This window comes from Malus domestica, chromosome 06 (genome assembly GCF_042453785.1).
Source record: "Malus domestica chromosome 06, GDT2T_hap1".
Lineage (NCBI taxonomy): Eukaryota > Viridiplantae > Streptophyta > Magnoliopsida > Rosales > Rosaceae > Malus > Malus domestica.
Window position 1 is genome coordinate 1,571,284 of NC_091666.1, and position 8,252 is coordinate 1,579,535.

The 8,252-nt window shown below is 34.3% G+C and overlaps 1 long non-coding RNA gene across 1 annotated transcript; it reads left to right on the top strand.

Annotated features, from left to right (window-relative positions):
* The first annotated feature begins 5,459 nt into the window (after positions 1-5,459).
* On the top strand, positions 5,460-7,455 carry LOC114825518 (uncharacterized). The gene is made up of 4 exons (XR_003774276.2): positions 5,460-5,775; positions 5,868-5,977; positions 6,529-6,595; positions 7,266-7,455. It is a non-coding gene; the product is annotated as an uncharacterized lncRNA (long non-coding RNA).
* The last annotated feature ends 797 nt before the right edge of the window (positions 7,456-8,252 follow it).

Here is an 8,252-nt window from a genome sequence, read left to right on the forward strand (position 1 = left end):
GGCATCGAACCCAAAAGACATCATCTTGGACGCCAAAAAGCCCAAATAAGCATGAAACATCACTTTGACAGCACTGCACGCTAAACCTTTATTTCATCGCCATAAACAAACCGCTTGGTAGAAAAATCTGAAACTTTGATACGATCAAGCTGAAAGGGAAGGAGAATATAAAAAGAATGTATACTATATATAATAAAAAAGATATTGGATTGTCTCTCAATATTACGGTCTGGTGATATTCCTCTTCACTTGGAAGTGAGAGGTCTTAGGTTCGAATATCATGGATGGTGAATTCGATACCAAATTAGGTTGCCCATTGTGTGGCTTAGCCGAACACTCCCTCTCTTTAGTGTAAAAAAATCGATGTACTAAAAAAAAATAAAGATATTGGATTAAGTTTTTAAAAATTCAACAAATGCTCTTACTTTAAGTAGATGTTAAGGGATCATAAATTTATTAAATGAGGTTAACATGGGAAATATGAGACACCTCGATCAAGCAAAAGTGACTATTCTTGTGTTCTATTAGATGGAAGTGAAGGTTTCTTATCTTATTTAGAGCAGAATAGGGCGACATGAGATTCGAGATGAATTAATGAGTAGCTTCATAATGAGACAAGTACATTATTATGTCGCATTAGTCAAAACCGACATGTAATTTGTTATAAAAATAAGTTCTACGCAGTTGAATGCTATGAAAGGCTTAACTGTAAAAAGCCCTAATATTTTGGACCAAATAAAACAATGAACAATATTTTGGATAAGAAGAAAATAATGAAATATAATTAAAAAAATGAATAATTTTAGAAAACGAAGACAGTAATTAAGTTTGGTCCTGCGGATTCTCCGCAAATAGGAGCAGGGTCTCCTCTCCTGGTCAAGGCCATCCAGATCGGACAGAGATTCCAGCCGGATCTCCTCCACCAAGTTCTAAGGATTTAGAGATCCGGATCGTTGAAATTTGATCAAATGACTACAATTATTATCACTTTTAGAGGGCTTCTATTTGTAGTCGTTAAATCAAATTTCTACGGTCCGGATCTTTGGATCCTTAGGATTTGATGGGGTGAGATCTGGCTGGGATCTCTGTCCATCCAGATCATCCAATTATCCGACGGGGCCCACGAAGATGGAGTACGGCAACAAACTTGTCCTCGCCCCCATGGTTGGACAAGGATTGTCTGCCCTCCACTTCCGGTGCCCTTCCCGTGCCCTCCTGTTTTGTGTGGTCACGGTTAAGCCACGTCAACATTTTATATTGTTTTTTTTTTATAGATATAATAAGACAAAAATGAATAGTAATATAAAATGTTGACGTGACTTAACCGTGATCACACAAATAGGAGGGCACAGGGAGGGCACCTGAAGTGGAGGGCAGACAATCCTTGTCCCCCATGGTTTGCGTTTTCAGTAGACCCTCTCTTCTTTCTTTTCTATTTTTTGCTTCAATTTCAGTGAAAAGTTAACCTTCTAATTCCTGTTATTTACGTACAAATTTCTTCAAAATTGATTAGGGGACTTTGCCGTTAATTTCAATTACTAGCTGCTGAATATGGAGCTGATATAACCTACGGTGAAGAAATTATCGACCATATATAAACTTGTCAAATGCCACAGCAAATTCAATGGTATGATACCTTTTTCATTTTTCTCACATGGTTTTGTCACAAGTTATATATTTATAGGAGTAATTAGGTTTTCATCCTTATTTTTACTACTCTATTGATTAAAACCTTATTACTTTTCAATTTTTGATCAAGGTCCTTTGTATTAATAATATCATTAATTATTTCAATAATAAAATATTTTTTATTTCTAAATATATTCATTTAATATTAAAAATATTACAATTAGTATATTTATATTTATGGCTAAATTTTTTATCATATATTTTTATTTTTAGTTTGTACCCATTTTTAATTTGCAACCCTTTTTTAATTTGTACCAATTTTCCTTTCAGTTTTAATTTGTACCCATATATTAATTTCTTTTTGTGCCCATATTTTTTAAAGTTTTATTTGTATTGTACCCATATTTTTTTATTTATTTGTACCCATTTTTATTTTTGCTAAATGTACCCATTTTGAAGAATGTACCCATGTTTTGATACAATAATTTTTTGGTTATTTTTTATGAATGTACCCATGTTTACACACACACACACAATAGTATATTTATATTTTAATATTTTTAATCACACAAATTATGGTTTTTTATTTAAAATCTCATTACTATAAACAACTATAAATTTTAATTTTTAATTTAAAAAATATAGTAACGTACATAGAAATAAATTATCAATTAATTTCAGGGACTTGGATCAAAAATTGAAAACCAACAAGGTTTCAGTCAAAGACTATTCATAACTAGGGACCGCATCCAAAGTCTCCCATATTTATATATTTGTTTCCTGGAGATTTATGGAAGCAAAGAATTTGACCCATTTTAGTTGTAGAGTGCTTAAGTTTGGGAATTTTAATTTGTGTACTGTTTGTGCTTGTTTGTTGCTCAGAGAAATTAGGGATCCATTGATTTTGTGGAGAGAGGTACTGGAAGTGTTGTTTTCGGACGTGCGATGAGGAAAAGAATCGAGTGGTGTTTCAGATTGGTACTTCAAATGTCGTACGGGCTCTCAAATTAAGCTTCGTGTTAGTTGTTGTTCTCTTTTCCTTTTGAAGTTCATATTTTTATGTGTTTATCTTAAAAAAAAAAAAAAGATGAGGATCATGCAACGGGTATGGAAGTGACTGCATGCACTTGTGCTCTCCATACACTCGATCAATGTTGACTTGATTTGCTATTTTGATCAATGTTACCCGTGTTACTATGTCTTTTGTTAATTAACTAATGTTTCGTTGTGATATTTAATTTTATGAATATTTTAAACTAAAAATATTTAGATTCTGATAAATATTAAAAAATTACTAAACTTACATCATGATACTCGTGGAACACTATGACAAAATATGATACACAAGAAATATTTTCTTTTTATTATTTTAGCCATTGGATTTAAATTTGAACCATCAAATTTTTTCTTTTTGCCATTGGATTGGATCAAATAAGATCTTAGTCGTTGGATTTGATGAATTATAAATACAAAAAAAAATAAAATACATATATGGTGGCCCATCCCACTAATTCAGGAGGAATTTTTTCTTAAATTTGCCCTAGAAATGAGCTTTGGTTTAAAGCTCATATTTGGCCAAAAGGTTGGAGCAAGTTGGGATAGGTGTGGAACCTAAAATTTAAGTTTTAGTCCCAGGGTTGGAGTAGGTCTGGGGTGGGGGAGTGGGCTTAGACCTGACATTTGTGTCGTGTTTTCCGTGTTTGTGTCGTTTTCGTGTCATATTTGATATCTTAACGGGTGTAACACCTGTTAAAATAAACGAGTAAAATGACCATACCCAAAATCGACATGACAATATTAACAGGTAATATGACCCGACCCGTTACTCATTAAGGAAAATATATTTTAAACCAATAAATAATCAAATGAAAAACATAATACTAAATAAGTATATACATATCATATTGTCAACGCAATTTTCTTTTAAGTATATATTTACATACCCAAAATAAGAGCATAATAAAAAAAACTTTAGAACATTACAAAATATCAAATGTTCAAAAGATTTGCAAAATTAAGGACATTGGAACATTAGAACATTGGAACCTTGCACATTTTCTTCCAATCAAACCCTTCAAATTTCCTCAATCACCATGGGAAACAGTATTGGAACTTTGGCTTGATATATTGTCTTCAAGAGTTATATTGATGATGTTTTCAGAGAGGCTTTCCACATTAGCACTCTCTTCCACATAAACTAAACATAGAAAAATCAAACATTGTAAACCATTCAAATTATGGGTACTAAAAATAATTATGAAAAGAAATAAAAATAGTTCAATACTATATAAATGATATACTACCTCTTTTTCCAAAAAGCCAATCTCGTGTACACAACAAAGCTTGAACCGTGTCTGGCAACAATGAAGTACGATATTGATTTAGCACTTTACCCCCAATACTAAAAGCAGATTCTAACTGAAATAGGAATTGTTAACACATCTCGTGCTAACTGAAAAAGTATTGGATAGTGAAAATGCTTCATTTGCCACCAAGAAAGAACATCTATATCTTGTTTTCTATCTAGTTTTTTATCATCCAAATACTTTTGTAATTCACTTTTTTTTTCAACTAAATTTGGACCATTGTAATTATTATTAAAATCCTCCATCATAAAAAATAAAATAAAAAAACAGAAACATCATAAAAATTATGCATAACCCAATTTCAAATATAATATTAATAGTTTTAAAGTACTATGTATAAAAAGGAAAATTCAAACTTTATGTTACCTCAAGAGAGCATCTTCACATTCTGTTTGATGATTAGGTGCCGAGTTCATTGGAATATTTGAATAATTAAGATGAGCATATATTTCCTAGTACACATTAAAAAGAGCAGTCAATGTGCCATAAACATTTTTATATTCCATAGAATTCATGCCATGAAGCTTTGTGTAAGCCCAATCCACAAAATGTAGCTTATAACGAGGATCCAAGATGATTGCAATTGACATAATCAAACTGTAATCTGACCAATACTTCTGAAACTTCATGTGCATATAATCCCCCATCTTATTCATGAAACTATCACAATCATCAATGGCTGCCTTAATTTGAAGCTGAATTACGAACACGTTAGGGAAGAATAAATTTGATGTGGGGTACTTTGTCCCAGAGAATAAGCATGTAACATCATAAAAGTACCCCAAAAACTTCAAAATCTTCACCATTTTATCCCACTCTTCAGAAGAAGGCCAACTTTCAAAATTTGAATCACTCAATCCTAAATTAATAAAAGCATATCGATAGAAAATGACACAATCTAGCATAAGATAGGTTGAGTTCCATCTAGTAGGGACATCTTGTCTCAAACCTCTCTTACTATCCAATATCCTTACTTGCCTAACACATTCATGAAACTTTAGTTTCCTAGCCTTAGAACCCTTTATATACTTGATGCATTCACGAATTTTTGCCACCAAAGAATCAATTTCTTTACGTCCATCTTGGACTATCAAATTAAAAATATGAGCATAACAATGCACATGAAAGAAGTCACCATTCATCAAGTGAAGACCTCTAATATTTAATTGAATCTTCAAAATGTTAACAAAACAAATATGTGATGACCCGTCCCTAATTTTCCTATGTAATTTCTCCCCGAGTATGTGTATTGACGATTATGCCCTTATCGGCAAGTAACATGGACTTATTCTTATCGCTTTCCTTTTTATTTCTCGCTATCGCATTTAAATTGTACACGCTAGTACGAGTAGGCATAAATTTTAAAGTGTAAAAACATCTACTTCGGATAGATTTCGATTTCCTTTTACTGTAGGAAATCTAAAACGCTATCCTTGGATTCTTTTTAAATCATACCCGTGCACTTCCCTTCATCATTCAGTCTCACCTATTCCATCTTTTTTGTATGTTCTGTCCCCCCTCTATCAGAAAAAGCAAAGAAAATTTCAAAACCTCACTCTCTTCTTTCTCTCTCTCCTGTGAACTCTCTCTTCCTCTGCAAATCCATGAGCGAGCTCCAAAGCTTGTAGATCGAACAAACAAACTACATCATCATGCTCATCTCAGTCCCACGATCACAACCATGTCCTTGAAATTTGGTGTGGACGAGTTTTGACTCACCAACTCGGAAGGTCGACTCGGCGAGTTCGACATATCGATTTTCAAGCCATGCATGGCTTAGGTAAGGCTTGAGAAACCCTTAGAACCTTCATTTCACTTCTATGGGTTGTTATTGATCCTTTGTTTGTGTTTTGAACGTGTGGTTTTACCCAGAAACTCGAGAAGAAGAAGAACCTGCCATTTTTCACTCAAGAACCGTGGCCATTTGGTCACTTTCAAACCATTTTTCTGGTCAACCTTGACCATAAATGGACTTCTTCTAGGTGCAAAATTGTTCTCTACATTTATAACTTCAAAATGGCTTTTGAATCACTGAGTTTGGTTAAGTAACGAGTTAGAAATCAACTTTGGAAGTTAGGAAGAAAATTTCAGTTTCTGGAAAATTTGTAACCGTGGTCGTTTGGCCACTTTCAGGCCAAATTTCCGATTAACTCAGACCATATCTGAACTTTCTGTAAATTGAGATTAGTAGAGAACATTACTAGCTTTAATTTGGCTTTTGTAGAAGTGAATTTGGTTGATAATCGAGCTCGTTAGGGGCTTTGGAAGTTGGCCCAAAAATCTGCAAAACTGCAGATTTTCGCGAAGAAGGCGAGTACAGTGTACTCGCGGGGGCGCGCGTGGATAGCCCCTTTAGGCAGCACGTGGGGGTGCGTCCAGCCTCCGGCCGGCGTGTGGTTGACACGTGTGTGTTTGTGTCATCGAGTAGATCGATTTCATATATTTACACCCTAGGTTTAAGCAAACTATGGGGGTTTTATTTAGGTTTCCGTTATGTAATTTAATTAATTTTATTTAGTTATTTCACATATAGGGAAAACTTATTCCGAGGATTTTCGAGGCCAAGCTAGGCTCAGGGGCTACGACTCAGCGACATACTTGTGAGTGGGCAGTTGTTTTATACCTATATATATTTATAGTTTCCATAAATGCGTATTTACTTCACTTTTACGCCTAACTTGCCTAGTATCATTATTGTGATATAAATTGTGATAAATGCTGCTATATGGTTGTGATATTACTGTCATGGCATTCATATGTACATATGTACATACTCATCTTGCTGCACCCGGTGTTAGTACTTGCCCCAGGGCCAGGACCAGTCCTTCACGTGTATGTTCATATCTACACCATTCGCTCACCTTGGATCCAAGTTTAGGTGCCAGTCTTGTCGGGTAGATTGCATTAGGTGATTCGACTTGTATGTGATGTGCTTTTGCACCGGTCTTCACGTGATCGTAGTACTAGAACATATTGATTACACCCAGTTCTGTTCGTGTCAGAAACCATATGTTCAAACTTGTGTGTTAGCTTAGATGGATGAGCACTTAGTTATATTGATTATCACATGATTATTATTGTGGCATATGATACATCATTTACTTGTCATATTTCTAGTTATATGGCTTATATATTGGATTTCATACTTACGTAGTATATTTTAGAAAACTATACTTGTTTTACGGCGAGGGGTTAGTATATTCAAAGATAAAGGTTTTCTTATAAGCATTGTTTTGTTGACTCACTCAACTTTGTTTTTCGCCCCACCAGGACCTAGATAGATGTACTCTCTGTGGCACTCGAGGAATCACGGCAGTTCTGACATTTCCTTATGTTTAGACGTACGAACTTATCACTATTATGTAATAAGTGTACTTTGGTTGCTTTGACTACTCTTTCGTAGTATCACAGTCTATTACGCTCTGAATAATTGTAGTGGGTTCAACCCACAAATTGCACACTCTTTCACTGTTGAGTTCTAATTTAATTTTATTCACTTTTTGCATCACTTACCCTTATGGTTACGTCATCTCATGGTGACGGCCAACATGCTTCGACCTTTCCAGGTCGGGGTGTGTCAAATATTTGAAGAAGCATTATTCAAAGTAATAGAAAATAACTTCTTCTCAATCCCCCACTCAGTTACTAACACACTTATTTTCTCACATAATGCAACACTAGTATGCGGAGGAGGCATGTGACAAAAACTTATCATTTTTTTATTCAATTTCCAATCCTTGTCTACAAAGTGAGCAGTAAGTGCAAGATACCCATCAGTGCACTGAGATGACCATAACTATGATGTCAAACAAATTTTACCTTCAACTGAGCCTAACAAATTATGCGGTGCTTGTTTTTCAGTTTTGAACATCCTCAACACACAAGCTTTGATAATATTTCAACATGGTAGCTTAATATCAGGAGATACATATGCAAACAAAGCCTTAATTCCCTCATGTTCAACAAAACTAAAAAGAAGATTATGCTTGATGATTGCCTCTACTAATAAGCCACATAATACCACTGGATCAAACTTTTGGGAACACAATTCAGATGCCGACGTTAACAATTCAACATTATTCTTTGCAGGGCATGTATTCAAATGTCTTTTCATATTACCTGTCCCATGATGATTATCATCTATCATTACTTTCTTACAATCTTTGCATTCAGCACGACTTTTACCATCTTTAAAAATAGTATCCAATTTTCTATTGTCTATACTTTTGCTTCCAAAATCTCGTTCTGGTCCCATTA